Source organism: Microtus ochrogaster, linkage group LG4 (genome assembly GCF_000317375.1).
Source record: "Microtus ochrogaster isolate Prairie Vole_2 linkage group LG4, MicOch1.0, whole genome shotgun sequence".
Taxonomy (NCBI): domain Eukaryota; kingdom Metazoa; phylum Chordata; class Mammalia; order Rodentia; family Cricetidae; genus Microtus; species Microtus ochrogaster.
This window is the reverse complement of record NC_022030.1, coordinates 59,536,213-59,559,985: the sequence shown is the minus strand read 5'-3', so window position 1 is coordinate 59,559,985 and position 23,773 is coordinate 59,536,213.

Below are 23,773 nucleotides of genomic sequence, written 5' to 3'. Positions count from 1 at the left end.
ACAATTTACTGGTTATGTTCTCATATGCTCAAAGTAGCTTCAAAAGCCCTACACTTGACAAACAGGCTCACAAGGAGACAGGACCATGTACTCAACACTGTGCTTCTGTCCTCAGCCTTCTGATGTCCACCCAGACCCTCTTCCAGAGCTGTCCATGCATCACTTCAAGTCAGTGGGCTGAGCCTCTGCAGGAGGGCAGGCTTTGGTGCCCAGGAGTTATAGTCCTTTTGGAGTTTCTCCATTCTGATGCGTCTAAACCGTTTATCTTTTTCATACGAGAAGAATAAGAAATAAAAACATATGGCTGATCCTGGTGATGTTCACCTTTAATCCCAGCACTTAGGAGGCAGAGGGAGAGAGATCTCCGTGAGTTAGAGGTCAGTCTGGTCTATATAGACAGTTCCAGGAGAGCCTGAGATACACAGTGAGACCCTGTCTCAAAAAATAAAAAAAATACAAATTCAGTTAAAAAAAAATCTCTAAAGGTAATTTTAAATTTAAAATTCTTGTAGAGTTTCCACATAGTTGCTGAAGAACAGTTATTATGTTGTGGAATCTGATGCAAACACAAGCAAAGCAAATAGTACAGGGAACCCAAGGAGCCAACTTCAACAATCATGAACACTCCGCCATTCGTGTTTTATCATCATCTCAATCTAACTGTAAATTGTTGCAGGTGGGTTCATCTATAACCTAGTGTGGGTTTGTTGGCTTGGGTTTTGTTGCTGATGTTTGTTTGTTAATGCATTGCCAGGGCATGATGAAAATTAGCTTCAGCACCATCTACTCAACTCTGTTACCAGCAAGAAGGTTTTCAAAAGATTTCAACTTTCTTGTGAGAGAGGTAGAGCCTATGGGGCCCTCATCAGGGCAGAATTTGGTGGGGTCTGGAACAGGGTGTTACCCTGACTTCCATTAAGTCACACACCAGCCTCTGGAGTTCTGGCCAAGACAGTCAGTCACTCCCCAGTGCCACTGCAGACTGTTTCAAAGCCAGAGCCAAGCTGGGCCAGGGCCCATGATCCTAAGAGAAAGAAAAAAAAATCTGGATACAGATATAGAGGACTAAGGGTGACTAGAAATGAGAAGATTGTTGAGCCAGGTCCAGAAACCATGTGCAGTCCAATATGCAAGTCATATGACACAGATATGGGGAACCAGACCAAGGTAGGTCAGAAGACAGCATGTAGGCCCACTGGCCCAGGGTCCTCCAGGCACCACACAGATGAAAAGACCATGTCCATAAGACCCAGAGAGAAGGTAATTTTGAAGTACAAGTACCTTCAGGACAACAGTGACAGGTGTGGCCATCCTGCTAACTGCAGTCTGAGACTGAGTAAACTTCTACAAAAACATCTCTTTCTGCATTGCTACTCGGGCTCCACACAGAATAAGCAGCACTGTGGCTTTGTGTACTAGGTTACTTTGGTTCCTCCCTCTTGCAGCTTGGAAATTCTGAAATCCTAGTTGGCTTAAACTTCACATGAAGTAAAAAAAAAAAAAAAAAAAGAAAAAAAAGAAAAAAAAACCTTCCAATGAGCAAGTTTTAGAAGCTATAAATCTTTAAAAGGATTTCTTATGAAGTTACTAAAAAGAGTTGTGAGCCAGGAAGGCCTCTTCTGTCTCTCACCACACCCAGTGGCTGGTGGAGCAGCAGCAGACAGTTAATAATACCATCAAGCAAAAAGTGACAAGAGTGCAGAGTGACAATGGCAGATCATTTACAGAACACTACGGGGAGTAAGAGCAGGATGCCGCACTCACCACTACCAACAATGCCATCTTGAGACCGTCACCAGAAAGGAGACACCAAAAAGAACTGTCACCACCCACACATGGTGCACCTTATGCACACACGGTACACCTTATGCACACATGGTACACCTTATGCACAGAAAACCCAGAACAATCAACCAAGAACTATTAAAATGTCTACATTAGCTTAAGATTGCAAAGTAAGACGGTCAATATGCCTAAGTGTTTCTACACACCAGGGACAAAAAGAAAATCACACTGAGAAAACATTGATGATACCATCAGATTGTCAGCAAATAGCAAGGTCTAAATTTATCAGATGTAAAGCTTATAGACTTTATTGGAAAATATAAATATATATAAGCAAAATTAAAAGATTTAAATAAAAACAATATTCTATGCATATAGCTTTAAAAACATAACAATGGCTCAGGCATTGACATTTCCCAATCAACTAGTAGTCTATGCCATCATAATAATAATTAAAATTAGGCCAGGTGGTGGTAGCACATGCCTTTAATCCCAAGCATTCAAAAGGCAGACACAGGCAGATCTCTGTGAGTTTGAGGCCAAGCTGGTCCACAAAGTGAGTACAGGACAGCCAGGACTGTTACACAGAGAAACCCTGTTTCAAAAACAAACAAACAAAAATTAAGATTAGAATTTTTTATATATTGACAAGTTAATATTAAATTTTACAAAGAAATACAAAGGACCTAGAAGACTTACACTTCCACTTATATTATATTGATTTATTATTTTAAAAAAAAGTCAAGGACATAATATTCTAGAATGAAACCAATACAAGCAAGATCATCTGATAACAGCCAACCCTAAATCCCAAGGTTTCAGTCTTTTTTCAACATAATGTTCGGGTCATGACCCACCTAGCAACCCATCATAAAAACGGGATGGGTTACAGACCCAGTTCAAAAGACCAGAAAAAAAAAATCCAGTATTTTCATATAGTTAGAGAAATCTCCTTAGATCATAAAGTGAGAAAGAAAAATTTCAATTTATCCAGACTCCACAGAAGACAACCACACAGCAGAAGCAGCCTGTCATAGAACATTCAACAAGACACTGACACCCAAAACTCACAAGCGATCCCTATAAATCTGAAGAGTTGACAATCCCCAACCTAAGGGGGGGAAGGAGGGAGAGAATGGGCAAATGCTAAGAACAAGCTCTTCACCAAGTTCTGTAAGCAGTCAATCAACGCATAAACAGGTGTCTGTCTGCATCTATGTCGACAGGAACATGAAAACCAAAGCTACAACAGGGCAGGACTAATTCAACCAAATGTCTAAACTTTATTACCAAAGAAGCACCAGGTATTAATGAGGACATGGAAAAGCATAGCTCTCACACTCAACCCTGAGAGTGTGAAGGGCCCCAGCACCCAGGAAACAAATCTCTGGGTGATAGGAAATAACACACAAATCCTGTGCCCCATTAAAGCCATTCCAAGACAGTCCCAACCTGTTCTCTAGTCCTGCCCATGAAGACGGAGAAATGGGATGAGAATGTTGCTCAGCGGACGAACTAGCTAGCCTAACACGAACAAAGCCATGAACTTGATCTCCAGCACTATATAAATAGGGTGCGGTGGTAGACACCTGTAATACCAGCACTGGGGAGGTAGACTCTGAAATCATCCCTCAGCTACATAGTAACTTTGAAGCTACATGATATTCTGACTTAAAAAATAAAAATTAAAAAACAAGGATATATCAGCATTATCTGTGATAGATGTTGGTCATATTATAGAATGCTCTACAGCAGGAATAAAACTGTACCTTCACACAGCCACAGACAGATAGCACTTTGAGATATCAAGCAGAAGCAGGCAGACACGCATGGTTTGTGCTGGGTAGTGACATGAATATAAAATTGTAACCAGGTAATACTGCTCTAAAGCCTAGAACATCCTGGAGCGCAGTATGGAAGTATAGGAAGAGCAAGGGAGTGGTAACTGCTCCCGTCTATGTGAAGGCAGGCAAGGCCAATGACTGGAACGTACAACCCACATACTTTCTGGCTGCTGTCATGTTCTCACAAAGGTTGAACCTCATGAAAGACTGGGAGATGTGGCTCAGTTCCTCAAAGGCAGCCATCTTTTGTTATAGAAGTCCAAAGCAATACCCACGTGCCTATCTTGTCAGCATGCCCCTTCTCACCTGGTTCTCTAGCTAGCGAATAAACAACTAACAGTAGTTCTTTTTTTTTTTTTCTTTCTTTTTTCAGTGTTTCAAGACAGGGTTTCTCTGTAGCTATGAAACCTGTTCTGCAACTAGCTCTTGTAGACAAGGCTATCCTCCAACTCACAGAGATCCGCCTGTCTCTGGCTGAGTGATGGAATTAATGGCGTGCACCGCCACCGCCAGGCTCTGATAGTAGTTCTTGCCACTACCTTCTACAATCTCCATATGCACAAGAAATCTGCCATTCTCCCTTGAAAGAAACCTCACAAAAAGGAGTTGAAGATGCACATGACACACAGATAGCAAGGAAAGACCTGAGTCGGGATGATCAAAAAGAAAAAAAATGTGTATGAAATAGTTTAAATTATTTGTTTTGATTAAATGCTTACTTTAATCTGAATTTTATTAATTATTAATAATTATTAATTTAAAATTTAAATAAATTTTAAGCAAAAATGAACTGCTAATTGTATGACTCCTCTTACTTACATAGTAAGAATTTTAGTAAGCCCTCTTATCCTCAGCAAATGAAATATGGGCTTCAAGGTTTGGTGATTTTGTTTTATGTGTGCCATTTTGTGATAGATGGCTTCACACAGTGAAAGACTACAGATTTTTCCCCATATTTTGTTGGGAGACATTTATATTTACTTTCATAATAGATGCCATACTTGAAAGTAATAAAATCCCACTTCAATGAGTTCTATAAAATATGTAGTACTTTACAAATCCACGAGACGAGTCTGGACAAGCTGAGAAAGGCTGCACAGCCAGGCAGTGATGGCACATGCCTTTAATCCCAGCACTCAAGAGACAGAGTCAGGGGGATCTCAAGAGTTCGAGGTCAGCCTGGCCTACAGAGTTAGTTCCAGGGCAGCCAGGGCTAAACAAAGAAACCCTACCTTGAAAGAGAGAGAGGGAACCAGGGAGGGAGGGAGGAAAGGAGTGGAGAGAGAAAAGGGGAGCCAGCACAGAGGGCTATGGTTCTTTCCAATGCACAAGAGATCAGATGCTGGAAGTTATGACGAAGACAGAACAGGGGCAGCAACCTGGCTGTATCCTCAGGGTCTGACATACTTTCTTCACAAAAGCCCTATGGATCCTTCTGCTGATGGCCATGTCCAGTTACTGCTACTCTACACTGAGGTTACAAATGATGAACACCCACATTCTGGCCATGATCTGTAACATGTACAAACTTCTTGGTAAAATAAACTCTTCATTAAAGGCTCAACTGGATCAAACATTCAGATAAAATAATACTTGTTTCCTTTGCCTGCAAAATGAAACAATTTTGGAGAATGACTTTAGAGGAGGCCCAGATTAGCACGGGATCCTATGCATTATTCAATACCAAACTGCAACAAACAAAAGGCCAGGATGTCCCAGGTAGGTGGCTGTAACACCCAAGGAAAACCCAAAACTCATCAATGACCCACACAGGATCCCAGAGCAGAAAGCAAATGGCTTCAAAGCCTCACTCTGGGTTTGAATGAGAATTGTCCCCCATAGTCTCAGGCATTTGAACTTGGTCTCAGGTTGTTGGTGGCACTGTTTGGGGAGGTTTACGTGGTGCGGTTCTGCTGAAGGAAGTCCATCACTTGGGGTGGCCTATGAAGTTAAAAGAACTATGCAGCTTGCAGGTTGCTCTCTCTGCTCTGTGCAAGCAGCTTCCTGCTCCTGCTGCCATGCCTACAACTTGCTGCTATGCTTCCCCACCATGATGGACTCCTAGCCCTCTAGACCCATTAAGCCAAAATAAACTCTTTCTTCCATAAATTGCCTTGGCCAGGGTGTCTAATTGCAGAGCAGAAAACTAATACATCCACTTCTATCCACTTTTTTTTTTTTTAAATCAAGACAGGGTTTCTCTGTAACTTTGGAGCCTGCCCTAGACCAGGCTGGACTCGAACTCACAGAGATCCGCCTGCCTCTGCCTCCCAAGTGCTGGGATTAAAGGTGTGCGCCACCACTGCCCTGAACTAGTAAACAGAGCGCCATCCTGATAGAGAAGAAGGTACTCGAAACACTAACTTGGGGCAGTATCAGACACCTGTATAGAAGCCTATCTTATAGTGTCACAGATAGAAAACAGTAACAATGAGTTCCCATCTCCAACCACATAGACACCACTTGAGTGGCAGTTCTCAGTGCATTCTGAAGCCTCTGAGGACCCCAAAGTCTTTTCAGAGAGTGGAAAATCAAATCTTTTTATTTTTTCCAGCATGCTTCTGTGATTTGCTCTCTCCAGGGTATTGTGGCACTTTCCAGACACTATGTGAGAACAGTCAAGCAAGCACACAAGAATGAGAGCATCGGGTTCTCTCTTTTCTCATCACAGCTCAACAGGCAGCCTTCATCCTGTGGGTCCCAGTGGTATGCCCCTCTACTTCAAGATGCATGTGCCCATACCAAGTATCTACTGTGCTTTAAAGCATGGGCTTGTCACACAGACTTCTCCATAGCCCATTCATTCAGTCACACCTCCAGAACACACCATCCCAGGTGCACTCATTTCATCACCACCAACTGTATACAGATAGACTGCCCTCCAAGGATCTTACCACCTGTGCAGTGTCTGGAGACGGGGAGAGTAGAGAAGCTCATACCTCGGTTCTACACCAGTAAGGTAGAGTGGGCCATGGGATTGAGTGAGTCACACCGAACAGGGGTAGCCACAGCCCCTCCTGAAATGGACACTGGTTCTCTCTCTTCTACCAACCTGTGCCTAAAGCGGCCTCTAACTGTCCGGTATCTGAGCACAAGATACCGGAGTGCTCTGTATGCTGGCAGTCTGCTCCTTCCTGAGCTGCCCTTGAAGCTCACCTACTCTGGAATTGGCCTCTCTTGTTTGTGAAACTCTACATAAACATGGCTCCTATTTGTCAAACATTTTCCAAAATTTTCATCTACTCATTGAGTAGGTTGAGGATATTTTTGCCTGCTCTGGGTGGAATTCTTACTATATCAACGGAGGTGTTTAGGGCAGCTTACAGGACCTGAATGGATGAGAAATAAGCCCAAAAGACTTTGTACCCCCACAACCAGTGAGCTACGTAAGTGTGAATCTGAATCCATCTTAGATTTATATAAACAGACAATTCACCACTTAAGTGATAACCAGGACAATGACCAAGCAGAAGCAGAAACACTAAGACTAGATGCCACTGAGGTAACACAGCACACAGGAGATATGCCAGAAAAGCAAGATGCTGTGGACAATGACTGACTGACATGCTCCTAGACTACACAGACAAAAACCAGAACCAAATCCCACAAAGAAATCCAGAATCAGGCTGGGTAAGTGTCAGAACCTTCAGCCACAAGGAATCAACTGAAATCCCAACAAAGGAGAGCAAAGGAGACAGCTGCTAAAAAGGAATGACTGTGATACTGAAGGTGATGACGACAATAAGAGAAGGTGGAAAATATAACCTTCAAGCAACAGAAAACAAGAGAAAAATTAAAACAAGACAGCAAAAAGCAAGCACACAAAGTGTGGCATTGGGTTTCCTGCCAGTGACTCACAGCCAGTGTGCCTGTTGTACTGGCTTCTATGAGCTGAAAGAGAATGATCTGGTTGAGCAACAAGGACAGCATGGCCACCATGGTCCCAATGCCACCTGCTAACTAAAATGGCACTTCCCACATCATGTAGCATGATACCCCCAAGTGTGTGCAGTCAACCAACATCTGCTCACAAAACTCCTGCATCTGCAGCCTAAACAAGGCCCAACATTCTCCTGGTGCCTACTGAAATTTCATGAGATTTGTGGTGAGAGGCTGTCTTCTGCCGAAAGCCACACACCTCAGTGTATCCCTTCCCTGAGTAAAGAAGAGCAACTCAGCTCTTGCTCTGTCTCCACCTGGAGACCCCACAAACCACACATGGTCACACCTTCACCAGCCCAATATCCATCATTCTGTCACTACCAGCTGATAAGGGGCAGAACTGGCAGTGGGTCCTGCTAGGTCAGAAGTCACATACAGAGGGAAAGATCTGATTCATCAGGAGCATCACAGACTTGTTCAGAAGCAGGATCCACCCAGTAGATCAAAGGCATGATGCTACCTGACTCCCTCTTGTGTTGAGGCTATAGCAATGACTCCACACACCATACGAAGGCCACCTCACCTCCCTGGTGTCTGTCAAAATCACAAAGCCTTTCATTTTAAATGAATGTTTTATAAAATGCAAAACACTTTCTCTCCCATTCTCCAAAAAGAATGAAGAGAAGGCACAGTATCCCGTCTCTTCCCTCAGCCTACGTATGTAGGCCAGTGCCCTCTTGACCTGCAGTCAAGACACAGACGTGGACTAGGCTGTGCCTATGTGGTTATACCTTTTCCTGAGTTGGCCACAGAAAAGCACTGCCACTGCTGTGTGTGACAGCGCCAAGACCTGTGCTCTGGATGAAGATAAAAACCCAGCAGACACTACAGTCAGGGACAGAATACCAAAGGAGCCATGCAGTGGTGGCGCAAGCACGCCTTAATCCCAGCACTTGGGAGGCAGAGGCAGGTGGATCTCTGTGAATTCAAGGCCAGCCTGGTCTACAAGAGCTAATTCCAGGATAGGCTCCAAAGCTACAGAGAAACCCTGTCTCAAAAAAATCAATCAATCAATTAATAAACCAGAACACCAAGGAGCATCAAGAAGAGGCAAGTGTGTAGATGGGATAAAGTAATGACCTCCAACAAAGAGAAGATGGAATGGGGGGCCTGGGAGGCAAGGAAGCTAAGAACCTGTCCAAGAATGGTATACACACCCTGCCAGTCTCCACGCTGTACACACATACCCAGACAGTGCCAAAAGACTACTATACTGAGAGGCTCAGCTATAGGGTCATATCCTTACCTCCCTGCACAAAGGACTTCCTAATGTTATCTGCAGGCCCTTGAGCTGCCTGCTCTCAGCAGCTATCCCAAGGCTGCACTAGGGACCCAGGATACTTGTCTTTTGAGTATCCTCTTTCATCCCAATGAGGGTATGTGTGTATCTTACTCTCCTCTCTGAGAAGATTTGCCTCTGATAAAATGGTCTTTCAGAAACAAACTTTGCAGACCTCCAGCTCCACCCAACTCCCAAGCCCTCCATTCTCACGGAAAGATGACCTGTACCAACCCACTGATCACACATGGGGATCTTTGGAACAACATGTTTCCATAGGGCAAGTCATGTAGTGTAAAGTGCCAAAAGCAATGAACTCCTGGGTGGAAGCAGGCAAGGTGTAGAAAGGCAGTCTTAGAGGCCTGCCCTTCCTAAAGACAAATTAGAGGAGCAAAAGCTGGGAGGCAGAAAACTCCAGGGATGAAGAGAGGAAAACTGAGACTTATCACTGAAAGGGCATAAGAGTACATGAGAAGAGTTAGGCCAAGTCTGAAAAAAGTGGGACTCAATACTAATACTAGGGTCCCACTGCAGGTACAGGTATGTGAGCTCTGGTCATGAGCAGGCTGCCCGCCAGAAAATAAAAAACTCATCATGATGACAGTGTAGTGCTGGTGGTGATTAATAAATGAGTGCTAAATACCTGAGCAGGCAGTACCCAACATCAGCCCCCGCCTGCCTACAGGGCTACCAGCTGCCCATCTCTTCCAGTCTTCTCTGCACAGGGCAGGCCTAGCACAGTCCTCCATATGTGATTGCTACTATCTAAGAAAGCTGAACCTTGGAGGGGTGCTAGTGCCACAGCCTTCAAATCACCTGCTCCAGGATATGTGGTCTATGGTCTTCTTGCATTAGCTGCCCTCCCAGATCATTGGACTCGTCACCCTCACCCTGTCTTCACACCACCTGGGTTCCATCCCCAAAAGGCCCTACTGAGCACCAGACTGAGCTGAGCTGAGCTTGACTGGGCTGAGCCCTGATGTAGGCTTTGTATCTCCAGGGCCATGTGATAGTTCTCCACATTGGAAACTTGAAGAACACTAGGAACCAGCTAATAGCACCTGCCTCATCATAGGTCATTGAGAAAGAACAATAATGTCTGTGAATGAGATCTGGCCCTCTCAGAGGTACTGAGGATGCTGGACAACGACAAACAATTCCCCAGGTCTAGGCCACGGTAATTGCAGGGAGAAGACAAATAAATACAGATCACCACAGGCTTCAGTCAGGAGTAAGGTGAGGAGTCACTGTCCCAGCCCCTACTAGCAGCACCAATTCCCACTGGGCCAGGACCAGGCATGAAAAAGGAGGGCATAACCCAGGACAGAGACAATGCAAAGTCTCAAACTGACTCCTGAGCACCAAGGCCAACAGCTGAGTTTGACTCATGTAGAGAAAGAAGGCAGAGAGCCTGATCAGGTTTGAAGGTTTGGACCTTGTCAGCAAGGACTAACGGTGAAAAGGTCCAAGTTCTGCAGTGACTCATGTATCTTGTTCCCCAAAGGCCTCTAGTCAATTGCACAGGTACAGACTCATGCACACACCCATGTAGACACTAAATGTACTTTGCAATTAGACAATGCTACGCATTATTAACCACTAAATATAAACTACTGTTACATATCACATATTCTTGCTACCACTTGTATAACACACACAACACTTACAAACATTGGTCTCATCCCATCTTGTGTTTGTTTGTTTTGGATTGAGCAAGTGTTTAAACTCACCATGGGACCAACAAGAACCTGCATTTTATAAAAGCCACTCATCTTTCAACCCTATAACAGCATGTATAGTTTGAATTCTGAGAATACTCTGCATTTGGTTATGACTGTGAATTGATGCTACTGAACAGTACACCTACAGATGGTTAGAGTCAAGTTTCACACTTTTTTATTTTAAAAGGCTACACACAAATCCAATAAATTGTCAAGTTCCTTGGTTATATGGGTTCATTACTTCTACATCCCCTCCATTCAAAGCCATGCTGCCTGTCCTCTTCTACTTAGCCTTTATAGACCACTTCAGAGAACAAGGAAAGGCACTGATGTAAACTTCCCAGAGCGTAGCAGTAAACAGTGACGGCACCTTCATTGGCACCTGCAGGATGCCGAGAACAGAAGCTGTGTTCACATTCCAGCTACTGGTGAAATAACTGGTGACAAACAGTAGACAACACACAACTTCAGAACATGTACATGTATTTACAGAAACTGGAACTGTCACACATGCGAGAGGCATATCATGTCATAGTGAAGGAAACAATCATGGACTCAGTGTGACATGTCACCTACTGACTGCCTTTCTTGCCCACTGCAATGGAAACTGCAGCCTGGGAGCTGCAGGGCAAGACCAAGGATTCTCGGTGCATTGCTTTGCATACTCTAAAAGCGCACTACAGTGAGCAGTCTCCTTTCATGCTGTATAGTTATTACCACACAAATAAGCCTCTTTGTTATCTCTAACTATCTGTCTGCTCTGCTAAGAAACTAAAGTTCTGGGGAATCTAGACCCATCTTCCAAAGCTTAGAGACAAAAATTAAAAGATCAGAAAAGGAAGGGATAAAGGTACACTTCATTCAAATGCAAAATATGTAAATGAGAGATGACTTCATTTTCTCGCCCCCAAACTAGAAGTGACGTGTGTAACTTACCCCCAAGCGGTTTAGTCTCTCAGACTGTGCAGCTGATCCACCCTCCACTACTGCAGTGTCCTTTGCGTCTCATATTCAAGAAGTGTTTATATCAGGGCTTTCTGGGCCAGTGCTGGCAGCATTTGAGTTAAGTGATAGGGGCAGGGGCAGGGTGGGAATGGGGATGTACCACAAGCACAGCTTGTTATCACAACCCAGACCATCTCCTTCACTGTCAAATGGCTCCTGGGGAAGGATCGATCAAAAAACACCTACGGATGAGAACCCTCCAACAGACTCAACCCTGAGTGATTCAAGTCACCACACAGTCTCCAACAAGACTGGCTCACATGCTCCACAGCAATGGAAATCACATAGCCAACAGTATCATATCACTGTGGCTTCAATATTAGGACCCCAGCTTCCTGCACTCTTTCAGTCAAGCACAGAATCCTACCACTGGCAGCTGGCTGCCCAAGCTAGTCAGGGTGTGTGCACCCACGGAACAGATTAAAATTAGGCACCCTAATTATTAAATTGTCACTGTAAAAGCCGGGAATACCATTTTTTAAATGAATAGGAGAATTAATGGATTTCTTCATTTGCTTGCATTTGTGCTACTCAGCCTGTCTTTTATTATCAAGGCAGTCATAAAAAATGCTTCTGCCACATATGCAAATTAAATCATTAGTATTTTCCCAATTACAATAACTGCTTATTTGTATTGCTGATCTATTCTTTCAATTTAGTTCCCTTAATATTAATGATATTAGAAATGCTTTAATAAAAATTCTCAGGCAATCAGAAACAAAATTCTTATTATATACCTTTCTGATCATGTAAATGGAGGACTACCAAGTAGTAACCTGGATGGTTACCTCACAGAAACTGAGGGTAAACCCCAAGAGATGTAGGGCCCTCCCCTCTATATAGGTTTGCCCACTTCTCCAGAGATCCTCACAACAGAGAGAGGTGGGCCAGAGCATCCTGGACACAGCCCACCCTAAGTGACAGCTTCTACTTTCTCTAAGGCCAAATGAAAGGTACCTCTGAGATGAATATATCCATGCTAAAGGCACCTATCTAACAGCACACTCATCTTGCTCTGGTTTCCCCAGTACCCAGAAGACACCGGGTTCCTGTGCCACCCCATCCCAAATGCTCAGGAAAATCCCATATCACTGTAGGTCCAGCACTGCCCCTCACTAGTGGGGCCTGGCCCTGCTCTTCCCGTAAGAGGTGCAGCCTTGTACAGACCTTTGTCAGCCACAAACTTCAATACAGAGTATGAGCAAGATATCAGCAAACTGTGAGTCTGGAATCTGTGCAGAGATTGTGTCAGACCTAGAAAACTCATCTAACAGTGTTCAGGTAGGCGGAATCCTCTCTTAACCAAGTGGAACCATCTGGGAAGACTGGGTACCTTATAACTGAACCTTCCAAGAATCTCAGAGAAATACACACCAAGGACACGGTCCATGGGTAGGGCAACCAAGAAAAGTTCATCTCCAAACCCAATACATTGAAGGACTAGGCAAACAGTCTTCTCTGTTCTGATGAAAGACAACCCCACCCTATCCAACTCAGAATGCTCCTCTCAGATAGCAGGACTTAGAGGCTGACCCATACAAGAGAGAGAAAAGAGACAGACAGGTACAGAATGGAATAAGAAAGAAGATGCTGATAAGTCCATACAATTCTGCAGAGTGTGCGGAAAAATCTAATCCCTGGGTAAGCCGCACCAATTGTGGCCAAGAAGGACAAGAGCAGAAACCAAGGGAGAGAAGCTGAGAGACAGAGTGTGTACCTGTGTACAAGCTCAAGGAGCCAACAGACACTGGCATCTCAGCTGGTCAGCTCGCCTCTGCAGTGGTTGAGTAACGGGGTGCAGTGTCCTATCTCCTCCAACAACACCCTGTATAGGGAGAAAGAAATGACCCCAGGGCACCTCTGACCATGGCTGCTAAGAACTGGTTGCATGCCAAGCCACACTGACCCAGGCAGGTTTTAAGTACCTAGTGTCTAAAAGACCACATGTTCTTAATCTGAGATGCCCAGGATATCTGGTGAGCTCCAAAGATCCATAACCCCTCCAGATATGTGCAAAATGGCATTTGGAAGGTTTTTATCCCCTCTCTGTGAGGGAGCCTTCAATAAAAAGGAACTGCCCTTCCTCCAAAGGAGCAAGGGCTGACTGCTAAGATGGGTCTGGCTGCTTTACCACATACTGGCTGCAAAGCACAGTCCCAGGGCCCTTCTGCTTTTAGCCCTAAAATGTTCACTGTATTAAATATGGCCTAGAGTAATTTTGTTTTTGTTTTCCAAGACAGGGTTTCTCTGTGTAACTGTCCTAGCCATCCTGGAACTCACTTTGTAGACCAGGCTGTCCCCAAACTCAGAGATCTGCCTACTTCTGTCTCCAGAGTCCTGGAATTAAGGCGTACACTACCACGTCTGGCCAAGGATGAGGTTTTAGCAGTTTAAGATAAACTTCCACATTCATGAATCCACAGGTCAAGGACATACCGACAAGAAATGTCTCCTTATACATCCTCCAGGTTTACCACACTGATGTGGGTAGGGGCCAGTGCAAGAATACAAATAAGCCCAGAGGAGGGAGAAAACAAATACCACACGGCGTGCGTGCGCACGCGCGCGCACGTGCGCACACACACACACACACACACACGTGTATACACAAGGACCCAAGACTGACTTTCCCGGGGTATGCCCTGTTCTTCTGATGATTCTCTCAGGAATCAGGACTCACATGACTAGGGTCCAAACACTCCCCACCCCTCTTCTCCAGCACTAACCATGCACACGTCTTAGTTGAACTTTGCTGCCTCCTAGCCTCCCTCATACCAGGAAGCAGAGAAAGTGTTCTTCTTCTCAATACTCTGGGACAAGCAGGACAGCTACTCTCAAAAGGAGGATGCACTCAGTTCTGGAGCCCTTCAAGGTCCAAATGTAAGGGGATTCTGGTCACCTTCTGCCAGTTTAATAACAAGAGAGCTCAATATGGAGAAGGTAGGATGGGCAGTGATGTGTTGGAACACACCTTTAAACCTAGCACTTGGGAGACAGAGGCAGATGAATCTGATTTCAAGTCCAGCCTGGTCTACAGAACAAGTTCCAGAAGAGCCAGAGCTACACAGAGAAAACCTATCTTGAAAAAAAAAACAAAAACAAAAGAAAATGAAGAACAGGTGCCCAGAGGCAACCTATTCCCAGCCTCAAGCCTGTGAATAACTCTAGGCATGAGACTTAGCTGTGTAAGAGCAGCACACACCTGCTTCGGTTCCTGGACAGTAAGAGGTAGCATGGCATGCCTTGGACCCTATAATCGTGGCCTTCACCACCACTCCTCACAACTCACCAAGAGGGCAGGAGGAAAGAAGGACAACAGTCAGTACCAAGGCTGTGACAGTGTCACTAGAGTCAGAAGTGTACTGTCTGGCCATGAGAGACAACTAGGGCAATCACCTGCAGCTCTGTCCTAACAACCCAAACCAGCCCAAGGCAAGAATTCATAAAGGCCTGGAGCAGAAAAGCCCAGAGTTTCCCAAACAGGGCCAAGGCAATGTGTCCACTGAGGAAGGACATAGGAAGGAACCTGCTTAAGGGGGCTGAATCAAGCCAAGAGAACCCTGAAGATGAGGCAGATATTAGAGGGACAATGGTATGACCGGGCGTGAGGGGGAAAAGATGAGTACAGGGTAACAAGTAGAAAAACCAGAGGCTAGGGTCTGAGGGAAGATCAGGTCCAAGCCAGGAAGGCATCCCTGGAGCAATCACATGACAAGTCAATGTCATAGCCAGGAGAGGGTCAACCCTGAAACAGGAAGAAGGATCATCAGTACTGACAGGGAAAGAGATTGCACCAGAGGCAGAAATAACACCAAGACCACCAGGACTGGGTCACAGGGCCCTGGCCACAGAATGACCCATGAAACACAGCTTTGAGGCTAACTTCCAAGGAAGAGTATGAATAAGGTAAATTTCCATGGACACCAGAACTGGCAAGCCAAGTAGGGACAAAGTCTGGTGCCCTGGATGATTCCAAGAACAAAATGGACAATATGGAGCCACAAAAAGATGGAGAGTGGAGTCCTCCAGACAGAAGCATACTCTGACATACTCCAGGGTTATCCTGGCAAAGACTGAGCCCACAGTTATACCTGAAAAACTAAGAGGAATGCCCTAAGGAAAGAGGTCAGCACTAAATTTAAGTGTAAGTCCTGGCCTATCTCTGAAGCCTAAAAACCAAGGCCTTATCCGCCCAAAGCCTGGCCCACTCAAGGATATTTAATGAGATGACACTTAGGACTTCTGCCCTGGAGAGGACTGCTCAGTATTCTTAGCTCTAAAGATTAAGGCCCAGCATTTCCATGCAGAGGAAGAATTGGGTAAGGACCATACTCCCTAAGTAAGGAGCTCATCACCCTAACCACCACCACAAGCACAGTGTCCCCAAGTCTTCAGTTCCTCAGTGAGTGATGGTGAGGAAAACTGAGCACTGGCTGACCCTCACCCACCAGGAATCTATGAGAGAAATCTAAATTCACAGTGGATACGGGCTCTATGTACATACGCATATGCTCACAAGCGTGCGTGTGTGCACACATGTGCCGCACACACGCAAATGATGATAGCTGTGTGCACATATCTATGTACATGCATGGGGTCAGGGATTGCATTCACAGAGCTAAAGCAGGGCTGAAGAAAGAGAAAGGGGAGTGTAGCTAACCAATGGCATAAACAAGGTCACCTGACAAAGCAATTGCCAAGCCCTGTACAATATCAACCAGTAGCCAGAACATTCCCCAGCCTGTTCCACAAGGCCACTTCCTGTCCTGAGTCCTGCCACCCATGGTATAGGTCTTCAGTGTCCTTTGCCCAGGTACATAGGCCACCAACACGACCTCTAAGAGAATCTTCCACCCTGCCTCCTATGTCAGGAAATCTGTGAAGAGTGTGCAGGCGCCGCTCTGGTCAGAATACTCTCTACATTAGGCACAGCATACCAAGGCTAAAACAGCTGCTGCCTCCCTCCACACACGTATCTGTGGCTAGCCTGTGCCTGCTGCTAGGGATGTGATACTTGATCCTTACACAACATAGCCATGGCAAGGTCCCACCACTCTGGTTGTACAGACAAGAAAACAGGAGAGGCCAGGCAAATGCCAAGAGAATAGTTCATACACAACCATGCCAGATGCACAATGGCATGTTTCTCAAAGTCTAAGCCCCTCACCACACATAGCCACCCAAGACTCAGTGGGTGCTCTTCCAACTGAGGCACTATTCCATGTGTACCCCAACTAATATGAAGGCAAAAAAGGTACAGGCTCAGAGCAGCTGCCAACTTGAAACCATGGCTCTCACCATGGAACTTGCCAAACTAGGAACATCAGCTTCTTCAGTGTTAGACAAGAAGCAAAAGCATCCAAGCTATGGTGCATAGAGACCATATATAATGATAGCACCGGGCCTGGCCCATGCTAGACACTAAAGAAGCAAAGGAAGATATAGCTGGCCCCACGCATGTGAGCCTCAGAAAGCAGCGAGACTAATTCCTCTCATGCTGGTGTAAGGTTAGGGGCTAGGATTCCAACCTCTGCATTATGCCTAATAACAAAATATTCAGAGACAGAAATTCTCTTGTCCATGCTGTAAATGAAGACTGGGGCCAAAAGGCCGAACAGTTGACCTGTGGCCTGCTGGAGGACCATAAAGCCCAGGCTCTGAAGCCCCTCGGTCCAATTCCAAAGTATATTCCTTCCAAAACCTCACTAGCACACAGGAAAGGGTATAGCATGGTCACTGCCTGGGCCTGAGCTGTATTTGTACTATGTCTTCTCAGGAGACACTTGGCGCCTGCCCACTCCTCCCTCCTTGTGGCAGAAGTATCCTCAGGCATCTAACAGCCATAAGGACCAGGGCCAGCCACATAGAGAAGCTGGCTAGTAGGTCTGCATGTCCTCCTCTCTGTGCTTCTGTGCAGCCCAGCTACTGGCACTCTGGTCTGCCCTCCACCCTTCTGTTTACTTAGAACCCCAGCCATGAACACTCACCTCACTGGACTACAACCAGACTCTACAACATAATCTCTTTCCACCTGGTGCCACCATAGGACCCATGTGGAGGTACACAGTCCCTCTCTGAGGTCATCTGTATTCCCCAGTTAGCCACTGGAGGTGAATAAAGCACGACCCTGTCTCTGCAAGACGCTATGGCAGAAATGTGCACACGACACTGGAGAATCCCACCCAGGCCCTCCAGCTGACCTTGCTGAGCACACTCCACCTCCTAAGTAGATCGTTCTTCCCTCAGAGAGGATCACATGAGATTCAGGTCTGCAAAGTGTACAACATGGCTTGTGCTATGAGCCCGAGCTCACTCAAGGACTGCTCCAGAACTGGTGCAGAGCCTAAGGAAGATCCAGGAGCTCCAACAACCTAGCAACCGACACCCTCCTCAGTATCCCTTCCCATTCCCTCACTCTAGACAGCAGCCATTTCCATAGGCGGAGGCTGATGTCCTAGTCAGTTTCCGGAAGAGGAGAGCCCAGCACCAGCATGTAGGCTGAGCCACACAGTGCAGTCTGTGGTTCTCATGGCAGTGCCTGACTCAGAGATGTTGTAAGACCAAAGCCAGACCAACCAGCATGAACTCAAGACTCTGCTGAGGCAAAGACATTTCTTTCTGAAGTGCATGCAGTGAAGGATTTCTGGGACACTTAGCAGGGCCCTGTCACCCATGAAGCTGACTTTCCTAAGATCAAGTGCAAAGGGGATGGGGGGTGGGAATCCTTAATACATTGTAGAGGAGACAGCTCCCGCCCAGCTGGAAACTTCCTTCATCTGTACTTTGGAAAGTGGGCCAGTCAATTTCCAGAGTGAGTGATGAATTGTGCAAAGAGACCCTACCTGATAAAGCTAACACCAGAAAGCTCTGTTTGACATTCAGAGCCACTATATGCTCGCTGCCTTTTCAGTCATCTCAGGACATCACCTGGTCCCCTATTCTATACACCTCCACTCCTCAGGGGCTTTCTTCCAGAGTGTATGCTGCTGGCCACAGCAATCCCATGGAGAGTGACCATGGCCTTTTCCTCATTCCTTGCCCTACACAGGGTCTCTGTCCCTTGCTGTGCCACCAGATGCTGTTACATGCCTATAGCACCCATATCCTGAGCATGTTGTCATGAAGTGTCCCTCTAGTCACTGTTAGCTTGCCTAGGATGACAGTGATTCTTGCTCTTTTCGAGGGGGAACAGTGAAGAGGAGGGTGGAAACCGCTCAGTTGCGGGAACAGGGAAACCCTTAGTAACTGCACTTGTGGCTCAGGACCACAAAGCAGTTCTTTTCCACAATACCAGGTAGTGTACTGACAATAGAGATCTATCATAAAAAGGTCATCAAGCCACTTCCACAGCCCCTCGGGGGGACAGGACAGCACCACTGGCCAGGTACACATCACACAAAAGAGCTGCACAGATTCAGTGGCAAAACAATTACAATCATAGGCCAGGCCCTGCCTGCAGGCAGGGACTGTAATACACAGAGTAGTACCCTGAGGGGCTCACAGCATTCCAAAAGCAACTATCTTGAGCCCTCGAGTCCTTGGTATCCACAAGCTACAAAACAGCCCCTGCAAAGACAAAAGACGGAGAAATTCTTGCTCCCAAATGACACTGCTGAGAGGCCTCCCAACCACAATTCTGGCAGATGCAGAGATACCCTAAGCTAACACAGGCCTCAGAAAGTCCTGCAGTTGCATCAAAGGCCTAATCACCAACAACATCCCTGCAGATGACATGTTCTGCCCTTCCCACTATTCCTACCAGAGGCCTTCAAGCAAAAAGGATAAGGAGCAGCATAAGGTGGAGGAAAGAGAAAAAAGACAGGGAAATGAAGGCCAGTCCTTAAGAGTGCTCACTTGTCTAGAACCTCCAACGGGTCTCCTCTCCCTCCATCCTACAGATGGCATGAGATGCACAAAGGCCATCCAGACAAGGAAGTCATAAAGGCTAAGCTGGGGAGTTCGACTCAGGTTTGACTCAACACTCAAGCTGTCTCCAACAGCCAAGAGTTGTGAAAAGTCAGCATCGAAACCACTATCCTAGCCCACAGGCAATGGCACCACGATGAACAGAGCCACGCATACATCCCACACCTGTAATGAGCCCACCCAAGGAGCCAGAAGACAATGCACCTCAGATAAGTAAAATCCCATTGTTGGCCTCTTTGCTTGTCTAGTTATATCCCCACTTAGATTCTGAAAATCTGTCACCAAAGCACACCCAAATGATGATCACAGTCTATCCTGGTATAGGAAATGTGGTTATTTAGGAAAGACTATTGACTAACTCTAAATCCCAACATGCTCTTCTACGAGCCTCAGCACTGTGGTTTGCTCTATGCCAGCTGCTGAAGAAAAGAGCCAGCCCTGCTGCCTGGGGACTTCAATAAGTACCAAAGCAAAGAACTTTCAGGTCAGCTGCCACTTCAGCTGACAACTGCAAGAGACACTGGAGCTATTGCAAAATGACCAGGGCAGTAAAAATGAAAGGCAATAACCTGCTATGGAAAAGGAACTCACCGCAAAAGCAAAAGTTGGGAACTCAGCAGCCCTGGATGTGTCCCTCCAGCTCAGAGAGGCAAGGGAAGTATAACACAGGAGCTGCACAGGAGTATCCAACAGAAAGGGGACAGAGATCACCAATGCCAGTCCTATCTAGTATGGACTTCACAGAAATACCATAGCAAAAGGGGCCTCACCCACTGTGGCATTTACCAACTACTTCCTAAGCTCTTTAAAGTCCAAGGGCACCTTAGTCCCAACCTGTACCCCCTGCCCAGGAGGCCACATCCCAAACCTCACCTAGTGGATCACAGGGCTCTAGCATGAGTTCGGAGGTGAGCAAGCTTTAAAAGGTGCCCCCTAGGCAATAAAGAGCAGAGACTGTGTGTCCTGCCACACGCTGCTGACCTGCTAGCTGCCACACTACTGCAATGGCATGAGCCAACAAGCAATGGCTTTGCTGCAGACACTGATGTCAAGGTGAGAGGTTGTCCTCCACTGGCTCCCAGCAAGCATCTGACCTAAATAAGCTTCTTCTTTAAGAGGTTATGGGTGGGCCATAGAGGACGCTCTCAGCAGCATACTTGAAAGACAGACTGAACCCCGTCCCCTCCCCCTTGGTCTGCAGCTCCAGCTTCAGAGTGGTGTGACCCAAAAGCTTGGCACAGGGGGGCCCTTCATGATGGTGCTCAAACCCTAGCCCTAACACATACTCTGCAGAGATCCCAGCCACGAGCTACCTGGGAGCCTCGAAGATGTGTCTCAACACAGAGAGGTAAGGCACAGCAGCAGCAAAGCCAGGCATAGGCATAAGAAACAGAATCAAGGAATGCAGCCACATTAAGACACCAGATGACTGCACTGAAGGCATAGCAGTCCTTCACAAGGACGAGCTCCCTGCAGCCAGTACAAGAATACCCAGCTCTTCTCTGCTTACACACTCCAGCTATGCAATCCCTGAAGCTGGGCCATCATTCCACCATGAGGGCCCTCCCACCCTGATGCAGTCCCACCACTATGGCTGACTCAAAAAGACCACACCTACTTACTCTCAGACAAATGCTCCTACCCCCCCCCCCCCCGCAACTTGCTCAGGCCTCTTACCACCCCAGCCACAAGGAGCCCTCTCAGACTCCCCTCTTCATGCTTCACACAACCCTGGTTCTTGGGATGGTAACCTTAAGCACCTGTTGTATGTCAGTTGCTCTTCCTAGGTCCCTATCTGCACCTGTGTTTCTTTTTGGCGGCCGGCGGTAGGAAGGAAGTTTGGGATGCTCCAGGCCTCTGTGCCAGCCACAACACAGATGTTCAACGGAGTCCCATCACCCAAGTCTAGTTTGAAACGATAACCTGGACACATTGTGAGCAGGATGAATACTTAGAAAACAACTGCAGATCCATCAGAAATATTCAGGACCTTCTTCAGCACCAGAGATCAAGGATAAGAGAAGCATTAAAAACTTCTGTTTCAAAAAGAACTACTCTAGCAAAAAAGCAGCCCGTAAGGCCAATGAGGGAGTCACCATTCCCTCACCACTGGGACAGCACTCCCACTAGGAATACTGCTACAGGCTTTCAAGCTGTAGATGATTTATTGTCTCAAGCTTAAACATCAATCCAACAAAAGCTCTTGACTCACAGAGATGGAATACTTCACAGACAACAGTAAACTAACAAAACTCAACATGCAGTTTTAAACAGAGCAGACTCTAAAATGTTTATGTATGCAACCATATTAAGGGATCATGTTAAAATTATGAGGTTAAATAAGAAATGACTAAGTAATGTTATTAATTCCAAATTAAAACATACAGGGAAAATGCCTTTAACAGGAGCAGCAGCTTGCCACCTTGAATACCACAGCCAGCCCCCACCACCCACCCATGGGACAAGCTGGGAGCATTTGCCCTGGCCAGGCACAATGGCCCATTTGCTACTTGGCAGCTGTGTGTAAGTCCTTTCTGCCTCTCACTCCTTGCTACATCACAGAACCCACTTCACTTGTATTTATGGATCTACTTAACAGCGTGTAATCTCCAAAATCAGGAGCAAGAAGTTCCCAGATGCTTGGGGGGGGGGGGGGGGGTGGCGGCTAGAGAACAGGCAATTCCAGAACATAAGCAGACAGCACAGGGGCAACGGACTGGGTGTACATCCTCACCCAGCTCTGCATCCAATTCCTGCACTGCACTGCACATGCGTTCATCAGGTACCTGAGCTGCCCACAGACCAGGCACAAAGCAGGTATGAGGCACTCTTGCCTTTTGACTCCTTCAAGTCTTCAACCAGCAAGAGATGACATTAAACAACTAATGCCACCATAAGCTATTGAAATTGCACAACTGGGTAACGTGAGGAAAGAGCAAGAAGGCCTTTAAACTAAGTTGAATAGAAGATTGAAGCGAAGACATGAACTCAAGACAGAGGCAACAGGAACAGTTTGTGCAAAGGCCCAGACCAAAGACGACCTCTCAGAAGCGAGGAAGCAGAGCAAGCACAGTGAAAGCTCAGCAATGGGAGAAACACCATGAGTGAAGGTCGGGAAACCAGAGGCAAGAACCCACAGGCTTTCTGGGTTCTCCAGAGAAACCTTGAGAGGAGTTCCTGCATGGAGAGTTAGGTAGAAACCTGCTTTCATAGGTCCATTAGAAACAGCCTGCAGCATGGACTGCACAGGAGCAGAGCAAACCCAGGAGGTCAGCTCCACCTTGGAGAGCTTAAGAGTGATTCAGATCAACAATCTCAGATTCTTCTAATGCTAAGTCTATCTACCAGCTTCCCAAGGACCTGGTTATTCTCCTTTAAAAAAGAGAAAAGAAAAAGAAATAGAGCACTAACAACTGTTTTAATACAAATACTGCACCACTTTACATTTTTTATACTGCAAAAATGTATAACTAACAGCAACACATATAAACACAATGAAAGTCTCTTATGCCCCATTTTCCTGATATCCCAATGGCCAACAGTATCACCTTGGAGACTCTTAAAACCAGAAGGCCAGTCTGCAGACTGCTCTGGGCCAAATGCCTGCCTGCCTGCTATGCACAGGCAGAATCCCCCTCGCATCCCTCTGGAGCAACAAGGGTACTCACAGAGCTGAACTTCTTAAATGGCACAGTCCATGACCCGCATGTACCTGGGTATAATGTGTTTATTACAGTCTTTCATCAGAATAAATTCTAAGCTACAGAATTGCCACTTGAATGAATGGCCATTCACATTTTGATACTTTCCTGGAGAACAATTAAACATTTTACATGACAGTATATATTGCTCGCACTACAAAACAAATATGTGTAATACCTAGTGCTTACATTCTACTTCCATGGGCCTAAGCCCCAGTCTAAGCAATTGTTGCATATAATTTACATAGGACAGGAATCCTTATCACAAGCCTGGGTGCTATTATCAAATGAACTAATACAAAGGGCACAGATGGAATCTTCTGTACACTGGGTTATTAGCTCAGTCTTTTCTTCTTAGCTGTGATCTGCCTACTTGCATTCCTTCCTAATCTTGTAACAGGGAAGCTCATCCTTTTATTGTTAGTTTGCAAAAGCTCTTTATATACTGGCCATTAATCTCATAAAGACCAAATAGATTGTGTATCTTTCTCTTGTTTCTGAATCTTGGTTATGGAGTCTTTCACCAGAGAGACCTTTTTCTTACTGTTAAATCTGCTAATATTATCTCTT